The sequence below is a fragment of the Teleopsis dalmanni genome, chromosome X (assembly GCF_002237135.1).
Source record: "Teleopsis dalmanni isolate 2A chromosome X, ASM223713v2, whole genome shotgun sequence".
Classification (NCBI taxonomy): Eukaryota; Metazoa; Arthropoda; class Insecta; order Diptera; family Diopsidae; genus Teleopsis; species Teleopsis dalmanni.
In genome coordinates, this window is record NC_051848.1 from 79,907,518 (window position 1) to 79,918,983 (window position 11,466).

Consider the following 11,466-nt stretch of genomic DNA (forward strand, 5'->3'; position numbering starts at 1 on the left):
CCCATTGCATCCACAAAAAGTCACTATATGATGTGTGGAATTGGCATTTGGTGTCAAGCCACTTTATCTGAAAATAAGAAAATGTTTGAGAGAATTCTTATACATCTCTGATATCTGATCATAACAACTTTTTCTTGGCAAGAAATTGAATATATGTGTATAGAAAATATATTGTTTTAACACGACGATGTCTTAACTCGTAATCCACACAACACCAAGACTATGCGGGCAATTCACAAATTCTCTACGGTTTTAAATTGAACTTCCGTTACGCGAACATCCGATAAAACGGTCGGATAGGTTTTTTCAAAGCATTTAATATTAAGTGATATCCCCTTGAAGATATTTCGATGATCCTGAACTGCTTGCCTAAAGGTAATGTGCAAGACAGCGGCCTTATACTTTCTTTTACATAAAGACCCACAATAAATATAACCGTATACTTCAATTTGTATATAATATTAGGAACACTTATTTGCTAGTATATAAGAATAATGGTATGTTTTGAGATAACTTGAAAATGGATGTCAGTATCCAAGTAGTAAGTATAAGGTTATTTTCCTTCAGGTTTTCCATGACTTTTTAAGGTACTTAAGTGAATTTTGCTTATGTTGTGAATTTAAGTGATATGATGAGTCATTGTATGGATGAGTTATGCAATTAGTGATATTGTATTATACTAAAATACTCTAAATATATATTAAACAAATGAGTATTAAATTATTAAGGATGTTTATTTTGTAATATGCCTTGTGACCTTATCATGCTAGCTTTAAAAATTGTTTGGGGAGGAGTTGTGTGATCTACTTATATTACCAAAACGGCAATACAAGCTTAAGTGATCTTTTGGAAGCAGTACTATTACGAAGAAGTCTACTCAAATTTTCAAGTATGGTATGCTTGTCTTGTTAGGAGCGCTATCTAAACTTCCAAGCATGGTTAATATACTTGCCTCATTGAAACAATCACGCAATTACTCAGGAGTACAGTAATTAATTCTTAGTTGTTGCTTTACAACAGTTTTTTTCTATGATCATATGATTTTTCTCTATTTGTCCATTTATATGTGTCTGGTCAGCTGTACACCGGTATTCTATATGCTTACATATAAAAATAAATATTACTTATATTCGAATGTTAGTTAGAGTTTTTAAAGATTTTTGAAGTAATGAACTCTGGTATCAAAATTTTTTTTTTTGGAAAATTAAACATTAGCCCGAAAGAACACATCTGATATATATTGATTGAACTCTGGCACCAAATCTCAATTTATAAAATTACTAAACATAAGCCCGAAAGACCACAACTGATATATATTGAATAACTATATGTCTACATTCATTAACTTAATAATATATGTTAAATTATAGACACGCGTTTGGTGAAGTGATGTTTCATATTATCTGGGGCAAACCTACCTTCTGACTTCTATGAATCAAAATCCCTTAATAAGTATAAAATAGTTTATCAAATCTATAATTTATTATAAATTTTATTAAATGATTATAATTTATTATGAAATGATCATGAGTTTTTGTTTAATAATTTAGTAATAAATTATAGAACGAATATAATATTTTAGCAAGAGGGTATGAGTAAAGAACCAATATCAATTTAATTAACGTATAAACCGACTTATTGGAACTAACAACTGTTGATTAGCATTATCGTGAGATGAGTTTATGTTGCAAAAAATGCTAATAGTTAAATAAATAAATCGACAAAAAACTGTCAAACTATAAAAACTTACAGAATCACATCTCTAAAATTTATTTGAACTACTATAAGAAATAAATTATTATCTTGAAAGGAGGCCCTGGCAATTGTAAAACTCAATATATTGTAAAATTTTTATTATTTTATGTCATCTCACATGTATGCAATCAGAATGAGTTAGCAAATATCTTTAGATGCCTAAAAAAGACATCTTAACCTAAAAAAGAGATTTCTTATGACCTTAAAAAGGTAGGAAAAGAAAAAACAAACGATATTATGGTATTGCGTCAAAGCTTGAATGGTAGTATTTTCGAACAAGTTCACAGTGTAAGAGTTTAAGTGACAAAGAATTCATGAAATCCATCAAATATTTTCGATGTCTCTATCCAGGACTGCAGGCGAAACAAATTCATCTTGTAAGACATCACATCCTAATAGGTCTATTTATGTTATTATATGAAAGTAAGCGAATGTTTAATTTAGGATAGAAGTTATAATGGAAACAACGAGTGTAGACAAAATTGTCAATGAGTGGAAGTTGCGCCATATTAACTTAACCTAACTATCTAATCTTATTTACTATTATACTTAATTTTCAAAAATAAAAATAGAACTGCAGGCATGATGGCTACATGTTACGCTAATGATAATATTTTCATTTAAATATAATATTATGATTATTAATAAAGTACTGTTACAATATGTATGATTAATATTATATCAAAAAACTATAACTTTAAAGTACGGTACAGTTTTTACAAGGAGTGTATTTAACAGGTTGATTGGAGAGGTTGATTGTCAGAGATATTTGACATTTTATATCCGATATTTTCGGAATATTAAAAATGTTTCTGCGTCTTCAACAATTTTTTTTCAAAATTCTATGCAACAGTAAAAGATATTTAAATTCCGCTTCTCAAATGTTAGTATCATGTACAGGCAAGTGATTTAAAACAATAGTAGATAAAGTATTCTATTAAAATAGTCTTTGATTATCTTAAAAGAGTTTCGGATGTTCTCATGTGGAACATGTGGGTTAAGTGTTTCATATTTATTTGGAAGCATTGGCAGATATAAATACTTGGCTCATTTTCAAGTCTGGAACTCTGAAGATAATTAGAAACTTATGTGTTAAGATGCCTACATTTTAGCCTCCTAACATCTGTAGCAGTTCTCTGTATCTGCCTTTCTGTAAATCAATTTTCCTTTCAGTGAGTACCAAATAATGTTTCTCTGCATCCAAAGATATCACACCTTCCAACATCATAGCTTGTTCAGCACAGCAGCGGTTATAGCTAATAAAATTGTATTGTCACATTCATAGTCGCACTCAAGAACCAAACAGAGCAGCATGCACTCACACAATGTCTCAATTTATTTTAAATCAGTTTGACATTTTCACCATCATTTGCAAATGTGAATGATGAGCATTTCACATCATGCATATCCGCTTTATATATTCCATTGACTGACTTGACTATGGCCTTTTATTATTATTGGTTTTTGGTAGGAAGTGTTTAAAATGATTTTGTAGTAAGTCATATGTACTCAAGCACACTTTTCCCCAATTTCTTCTTCCTCTCATTCGCGCTGAGTTGGTAGAGACATGGGTGGCTCACGAGTCGCCCATAAAATACAGTATCGAAATTAATCAAAAAGTGCGGTCATTTCTGTATATTCGACAAGCAGCTTTTGGTAAGTATGGCAATTTCTTCCCATTTAATTCTATTAGTATAATGATATTTTTACAAATAAGGTGTGTTGATATAAATTATTACTACAAAATAAACTTTATTTGGGAACATGAATTATAGAATAATCTTTAGCTTATTTCTTTGCATTGAAGTTATTCAGAGAAAGAGAAATATAGTAGATAGGGACATGAAGGTCCATGAAGGTGAATTTTACGTGGAGGCTCAATAGAACGCAGTACGCAGAAAGAGAAGTATAGTAGTAATCTTTCCATTTTTTATATATATCTGTTGAAACTCTTAGTGTTTGAGACACAATATTCATGAACATAAAATGGAAGCGGGCCAGGGAGAAGGAGAGACCATTAGTTCTTTTAAAAAAACTTGCAATTTATTATTTATTGAATAAAAAAGCTTTTCAAAAAAAGTGTTTCATTTAAATAAAAATTAAGAACTACATCTGCAGAACGAGTGAATTTTCAAAGCGCTCTTTCATGGAGCAAACAAAATTTCATTCATTTTGTATTAGGCCTCCATGTCTTTTGAACAGTTATCAGATCCACAGCGCTGTGAATATGTGATATGAATCAAGTAAAGAAACAGCCCGATTACGCTTCTTTAAAGAGTAATAAGACTTTACGTGTATTTCCAGAAAGGAATTGTTTTATTTTTTATGTCAGACCTTGTCAAAAGCTTGGGGAATATTCAAGAATGCAGCGGATTAATACTATTTGTCTTGAAAAGTAGTAAATATTTCTTGAACAATTCTGTGACCTTCTTCAATTGTCTCATGTTCTCTTCTAAACCAGAAATAATATTAAGGTATGATATGACTCCGGATTATTATAGACTTCATATTTGACAGCATTATTTTTTCAAGAATTTTTGATTACTTATAGGTCTGTGTGATGATGGCAAAGTTATGATTTTTCCAGTATGTGGAATCAAGATCAAAGTAAGGAACGATAGCGTTAGGACGTGTAATTGCTTTATCATTTTACATGTAATTTTGTCATATCTAGGTGCAATTTTTGGATAGCTCTGATTAGTCTCCTTGACACCATATAAGTGCAAAGGAATAAGATTTCAAGCAATAAAAAGAGACTGGATATTAGATTGGAAATCTATTGTTTTCCGGTTTGATTAAAAAACGATTTTAAGGTGTTCTGTTGAAATTCAGCCTTTATTTTTGTCACTGCGAGCTCAAGTTTCGTCAGGTTTTCTAACTGATAGATCACTTTGGATTGGTGATGTTAGTTTTTTCGCTGCCTTTTATAAAAAATTATTATTTTCCTTAAGTGGACCAACATATTCGTGATATTGATTACTGGGGGACTGACCTGTTTAGTCGGGAAGCTGCTGCAACGGTGTCTTAGTCAAGTGATCAATTGCTTTATCAATTTCTCTGGGTGAACTAAAAATTGATTTATTACATTATTCTTTGTTATCACATTATTCTTTCTTTGATTTATTACATATATTTTTGTATATCCTCCAATTTATTTCGGTTTTTATATTAATGCATCTAACATTTGTCGGAGCTAACATAACATGAGAATAATTAAACTTAAGAATAAGAAGGCTTAGTGATTATTTCATTACGCTTTCGATTATTTGCAACACGAAAATCAACTAAGTTCGGAGTTCTTCAATTATCTGACGGCCAGTAGGTTTGGCGTCCCCAAGAAACTACAACAAGACCATTGCGAAGTGGTGTTTTGCAACTAGAAATTTTGAAACGAGTTCATCAAAGAGTTCACGAAATTGTTCATTACTGATTGCAATTCGAGGTGGGTAGTAGACCTAGTGCTAAGTATTGTGAATTTTGTACCCAAATAGGATTCAGATACAGTCGATATATCGATATCGTTTGGAATCAGATAACTTTAAATATATGTTAGCTTAAGCCGTTTACGTTCCAACGATATTGCATTTATTTGGATTTTACTACATAAATAATTGGAAACTCAGCAATTAGATTTTGAATTTCGATCATGTTTTGGATTAGATTGTTCATCATGTTCTACATGAGACATCATGTTCCACATCATGTTCTATGCTACGTTTGTGGTGCTAGTGGTTGTATTCAAAGACCTGAATGTTTCGGTAGCAGTAAAAAATTAGATATCCAGAAGCTTTGCATTTCTGTTCAGGGACGCGTTGTTTTTGAGTAGCGTTAATTTTTGCCTCAATTTTTAGGGGATTTACTGAAGTTATGGATTTGGGCATAAAACATAAACGTTAGTAACCTTGTAGTATGATTAACTGTGTCCTTATTCCTGACACAAAGTATTTTGTTGGAAAATCACGTTTATGTGGTACTTCCACGGAAATTTTTCTATTTAGTAATCAGCGTGGGGATCAACTTGATAACATCAAGGTGTTGCCTAATTTTGTAGACTTGTTGCAGTTTAATAACTGATAACTACGTATACGTTTCTTAAGAATATTAATTTCTATTGCGGAAAGTATTAATTTATTAAAATAGTCAATGTTTGGTAATGACATCTTAATTATTCATTTAGTGGTTGCTGTATTGGTTCAGTTTTCTGTAGATGTGCTATGAAATTAGTTTCCAATATGCCTTATTCTTATTGTAAACAAACTCTCGATAGCATGTATTATCAATTAATTTGCTTAATATTGTTCTTAGTGGAAGATGATCTGAATTTACTACACATAATAAATGGCGACTACAAAATGTGTTTCACATTAGTTATTGGCTCTGCTGGAACATATGTTGGGTCCCTCATTCATAGGATAGAAATATTATATGATTGTAATTTTTAAACTAAGATATTATCCTTGTAGTTAGCTTTTTAATAGCCTCAAAGTTGATGTTTACAGATCAAATCAGATCACAAATCAAAATGTGTTTCTGTCTACTTTCCTGGCAATGTAAATTAGAAGTGAGTGGAAGCTTTTTCAAATCTATAAACTCTGTCTCTTCTACCAGAAAATAGTATGATTGGATATGAAATTGTACGTTATTAGCAATGAAGAGTCTTATTTCTACATTTTTAATTAATATGATGTAAGTAATTGATAATAACTTTTGCCGAATGTTTTTGTTTTTAATAATAATAGCTACCACTCTACCTTTAGATCAACCACGATAATTTCTATAAACTTATGCCTAGTTGTTATATTATCTAGTTAGAGTGTTAAATCATTAGGCGATAAGCCCCATTTTTGTTAATGAAAAATACATTTTTCCTTAACATTTTCCCTTGCCTTAGAGCCATGTGCAAGAGAATGCATACGAAGGGGCACCCGAGGTACCAAAATATGCATCCTTTCAGACAGCCAAGCAGCTCTAAAATCTTTAGCAAAATCCTTATTCCAATCAAAGTTGGTCTGGGAATGCCATCAACTTCTCAACACCCTAGCATCGAGGAACTATGTTACTCTTATGTGGGTACCGGGACACGAAGGCATGAGGGCAATGAAATAGCAGACTCCCTAGCAAAGAAGGGTGCATGTACTCCTTTCATTGGTCCAGAGCCCTTCTGCGGGGTAACAATTAGCTTCACAAATAGCTTTATATGTGAACGGGAGAAACAACATCTACTTGAACATTGGAGAGCCCAAACAGGCACGCGACAGAAAAAAAGATTTATTGATCCTGATCACATCAAAGTTGATGCTATCCCTGGCCTTAGCAGAAGCGATATTAAAATCTACACTGAACTTCTTACAGGACACTGTAGACTTAATTACCACATGAAGATTATAGGTGTGCTAGAAAGTGACTCCTGTCGACTCTGTCATGTGGAGAAGGAAACATCAGAACATGTTCTATGCGACTGTCCAGCGGTGGGAAGACGTAGACTCGATTACCTTGGAAGCGGGATATTAGTCTCAAGTCAAATAGGTAAAATTAAGCCCACAGCAATCACAAGATTTATAAATTGGCTAAAATTGTACTAGTTGGGCGTTTAGGCGCACAATAGATCTTTTAGGTCGGGGTGCTTCAATAGCCTATTACTTAAATAATAATATTTATATGCATATATTTATTACTTTATATTTATATATAGTTTACACAATTATATGCGTAAAATAAAAATTATAATATTCTGTGATTAATATTAAGATATGAAAATATTTTGAAAAGGTGCAAAAGCACAGTATGAGAAGTTGCAATAAATATGTATATGGGTCATTCTTTTACAACTCGGACGGATTTTGGCAAAAAATGACCTCATGATCTCCGATTTGGCTGAAATTTTTTTATGAGCTCCTTTCATAAAATAAGAAGACCCGTGTCTCGGGAAAAATTTTTGTGATTTTTTGTCTGGGAGATATGGACCCATGGGGTTTTGAGAATTGGCATAGTAGACACATTTTCAAGTGGCTATATCTCAAGTTCTATAAAAGGTAGAAATTCTATAAAAGGAAAAATTACAGCGTTTCAAAGATAATTGATTGAGCTTTTATAAAATTGTTTAAACAATTAAAATTGTTCATATTTAAGTACTAATATTAACTATTAAATTTCAAAAAAAATTTTTCTTAAAATATATCCCCTGGGATTCCATTTTTTATATTTTATTTAGATTTAGTTTTAAATTTTACTACGAAATAAAAATTTTTAGGATGCGGTTATTTTTTGAAATTTTTTAATATTTTTTTTCTCCCGCAAAACACATCAAGCACATGCGTACTACAATTTCATTGAATGAATTTTCAAAGAATATACTACATATATTCTTATATAATATTTTTGATTTCGATTAGTAATAAAATTCTACATAAAACCCAAAAATTTCAGGACGATATTGTAATTATAAGTACTTTTAAAAATTTATTTATCCTTCATATCACACCAAACACATATACACCATTTTTCAGTAAAAAAAAAAAAAAGGAATATGTCACACAAATTTTTTTTTTCGTTATGATTCAAATTAATATATAAATTCTACTTCAAAAATAAATATTCCCACTGTAATATTCATTTTAGAAGTAATTAAAAAAAATTAATTAATCAGGTGTCCTTCACGTTACTCATACGCACCATAGTACCATAACATCATTTTTCGAAGGAAAACTATACAAAAATGTTTACCTTTTATTCCTGAATTGAGTTTATCATTAAATTCTACATAAAAATTAAACTTTTAAGGACGTTAGTATTCTCAAAAGTATTTTTATTGAATAAATAAATCACAAATTTAAAATTTTTAATATTCCTGCGGATAACTCTAAGAATAGCGATGAAGAAGATGACTCGCATCAATTTTAAAAAATCTGCAGAAAAATTTTATTGGCATAGCAGATAGAACTATGAAAATAAAAATAGTGGGTGTGATACATAATTGGTCTATCCGAAAGGGTCACGACTTACTTCTCAAACGCTACAAAATGTATGACTACTACTGTTGCTAAAAAACTTACTTCAGAGAAATGAATCTTAGAAGACCTAAATCCAAAAAGCCACCGCTAGAAAAATATGTAACCAATAGAATTTTAAATTTTTACGAATGTGAAGAAAACAGTCAAGTAATGCCTGGGAAAAAAATCTGCGTATCCTTACAAATTGACGGATAAAGAACACAAATGCGAAAACGGTCCATTCTAAACAATTTGAAGGAGTTGCATACACCTTTCAAACTCAACCTTCCAGACCTGTAATGTAGTTTTTCAAAATTTGCATCTTTACGACCACAACATTGCGTTCTTGCAGGAGCAAACGGCACACATTCAGTTTGTATGTGCTCCATACACGAAAACGTACGATTAATGGTATATGGAGTGAATATAAAAGCACTGACTGCATGTAGTAGAAAGCCGATATATAACTATAAAGATTGCCTACAGCGTATGATTTGCAATACGTCACGCACAGAATGTTTTCTAGGAACCTGCGCCAAATGTCCTGGAACTGAAAATATCAATGAACAACTTCTGGAGATATTTGATGAAAACATGATGGACACCGTTAAATACAAACAATGGGATCGTGAAGAGAGAAGCACATTAAAAACGCTGATATCCCAAATAGATGAATATTTGCAATCCTAAACAGATGGTTTAGACAAATTGCTGTTGCATTCTTTTATAGTTAAAAAACAGGCAGAGTTTTTAAATGATAAGAAAAGCAACTTAACAAAAACTGAATGCATAGTTTTGCGTGATTTTTCCGAAAATTATGCTTTTTTTGTTCAAAACTCTGTTCAAGGTATTCACTGGAATAATAATCAGGCAACAATTCATATTTTTGCAATATACCACAGTCTTGAAAATAAAAAACTACAAATAAAAAATTTTGTTTTCATATCTGACTGTTTACATCACAACACAACTACTATACATTTGTTCAGAAATACGCTATCAAATTCATTAAAAAAATTAGTACGGATATTAAAAAAACTATTTAGTTTTCCGATGGATCGGGTTCACAATATAAAAATAAAAAAAATTTTATTAATTTAACTCATCACAAAGCGGACTTTGGTTTGGAAGCAGAATGACACTTTTTTCCAACGTCACACGGCAAAGGACCATGCGACGGCTTAGCTGGTACCTTAAAGAGGAATGCTGCAAGAGCTAGCCTTCAACGAATAAATAATCCAATCCAAACACCAAAGGAATTATTTAACTGAGCTAAGGAAAGTTTACCAAATATTGTGTGCCATTTCTCAACGTTAAAAGACTATGAAGTAGAAGAAAATAAGATTAAACACCGCTTTGAAGCAGCTACATCAGTTAAATACACATTAAAATATCACTGCCTTATTCCAAATTCCAAAAAAGTATTAATGGCAAACATATTTTATTCTTCAGACATACGATGATATGTTATAAAATGAACAGATGAATTATAATATCAATGTTTTAAAAACATAAAAATAAAAAAAAATATTTTGTTTTTAGCTCCTTACAGTTTATTTTCTATAACATTTCTTACCTGTGCAGAGTATTTTTCCAACGGTAGCAAAATAACACTTCAACGAAAAAGGTAGGTGTGATTATGTGCTGCAGTTATCTAGGTAGTTCGACTAGTATGAAACTAATTAACTTTTTAATTCACCTATATAAGAAAAAAGTTTATTAAACGGTTTAATTATGTTAAAATTCACAATTTAAAAACAGAAATGATGCGGAACTAATTTAAAATGTTATGTTTTATGTATACATTTATTTTAGAAATAAAAAGTAAAAGTTTTTGTATCATTTTCCTTCGAAAATTGATTTCATGGTACTTTGGTGCGTATGAGTAACATGAAGGACACCTGATTAATTAATTTTTTTTAATTACTTCTAAAATGAATATCACGGCGGAAATATTTATTTTTGAAGAAGAATTTATATATTAATTTGAATCAAAAATAAAAAAAAAATTTGTGTGACATATTCCTTTTTTTTTTACTAAAAAATCGTGTGTATGTGTTTGGTGTGATATGAAGTATTAATAAATTTTTAAAAGTACTTCTGATTACAATATCGTCCTGAAACTTTTGAGTTTTATATAGAATTTTATTACTAATCGAAATCAAAAATATTATATAAGAATAAATGTTGTATATTCTTTGAAAATTCATTCAATGGCAATGTAGTCCGCATGTGCTTGATGTGTTTTGCGGGAGAAAAAAAAATATTAAAAAATTTTAAAAAATAACCGCATCCTAAAAATTTTTACTTAGTAGTAAAATTTAAAACTGAATCTAAATAAAATATAAAAAATGGAATCCTAGGGGATATATTTTAAGAAACATTTTTTATTGAAATTGAATAGTTAATATTAGTATTTAAATATAAACAAATTTAATTGTTTAAACAATTTTATAAAAGTTCAATCAATTATCTTTGAAACGCTGTAAATTTCAGGTTTCTATCTTTTATAGAACTTGAGATATAGCCATTTGAAAATGTATCTACTATGCCAATTCTCAAAACCCCATGGGTCCATATCTCCTAGGAAAAAAATCACAAAATTTTTTCACGAGATACGGGTCTTCTTATTTTATGAAAGGAGCTCATAAAAAAAATTTCAGCCAAATCGAAGATCATGATGTAATTTTTTGCCAAATTCCGTCCGGTTTGTAAAAGAATG